We start from the raw sequence: 1,400 nt of genomic DNA, 5'->3' as shown, positions 1-1,400 counted from the left end.
ACAAAGCAGAAAAACCTCTTGCCTTACTAGGTGTGGTGTTCTTTGTGGAATCTACCATTTAGTCTTTTCCTTTTTTTCTTTTTTTTTTTTTTGTTTGAAATCTGCTTTTTAGAAATATGTTGGGGATTGACATAAAACTGGTCTGTGATGTCTCCTAAAAGTGATGTCTTCTGGCACTTAAAATATCTAACCATATCAGGATGAGGACTGAGGTGAAAAGGGCAGGCAGTGGATGGCTACTCCAGCTGCTGATACTTTGGGAAGAAACACTTACATGTCTTGGGAGCTTTTCAGTGCATTTTGTCTGCTGCTGCTTCTCTTTGTTGGAGCATTAAATTATCAAGGTTCAGGGAAGGGGACCAGAATGGTTGTTTTTCATCCTTCCTACTGAGACCTCAGACATGGCCCAACCCAGCTGATGAAGTCTGGGCTACAGCTGTATAATAATAAGCCATGGATTTGTCCCCTGTTTGCTTTAGACATTATCTCCCATAAACCTTCCTGTGGTCATGGCACATGACTAGACGAGGTTGGGTGTTTGGATTAGATCTTTAGTATTAAATTTCTACTTATTTCTTCCCTCCTTGTGAAAACAACTAAGAATAATCTGTACCAGAGAGAAAACAATAGGTTCCAACGAACAGCTTATGTCATAAATTTAAGCAAAACCAAGAACTCAGAGTTGGAGGTCAGCAGAACCAACAACTGAAGCAAAGAACAAAGCAGAATAAAACAATGAATTCAGTTTTGAGAAAGCAGTAGATTCAAACATACATAGTAAATAAGCATCATAAAGGAATCCAAACATTTCTGTGGTCTCTCTCTCTCTCTCTCTCTCACTCTCTTTCTCTCTCTCTCTCTCTCTCTCTCTCTCTCTCTCTCTCTCTCTCTCTCACACACACACACACACACACACACACACACACACACACACACACACACACATAAGCCAGGGCCAAGAAGATGTTCTAAAATAATTATTTCCTTGAAGGCCTCAGATTTTAGCCTTCCTAGGATCAAAAGTCTGCAGGTAGTACTAAATTTTAGATGAGAGTTCTCTAATTTTAAAAGAGTTAGGAACCATGATCTACTTCAGTTTGTCTCTATCCTATATAATAAAAGCCTAATATGCTAAGTGTCCAGTTGTCCTGTCATCCGTTCAACCAATCCAAGGGTAATATGCTAATGATATGCTAAGGCTGCTCAACCACTCGATATGACGTGCACTGACCACCAGGGGGCAGACCGTCGACCGGTCGACCAATAGCTATGACATTCACTGACAGTGATGACGTAGCCACGAGAATAATGTTATGGTCGGGGGTCCCCACAGCATGAGGAGCTGTATTCAGGGGTCGCGGCCTTAGGGAGGTTGAGAACCACTGATATAGACATAGTGT

Source organism: Myotis davidii, unplaced genomic scaffold, assembly GCF_000327345.1.
Source record: "Myotis davidii unplaced genomic scaffold, ASM32734v1 scaffold259, whole genome shotgun sequence".
Classification (NCBI taxonomy): Eukaryota; Metazoa; Chordata; class Mammalia; order Chiroptera; family Vespertilionidae; genus Myotis; species Myotis davidii.
The sequence above is the reverse complement of the archived record's forward strand: the minus strand, read 5'-3'. Positions refer to the sequence as shown.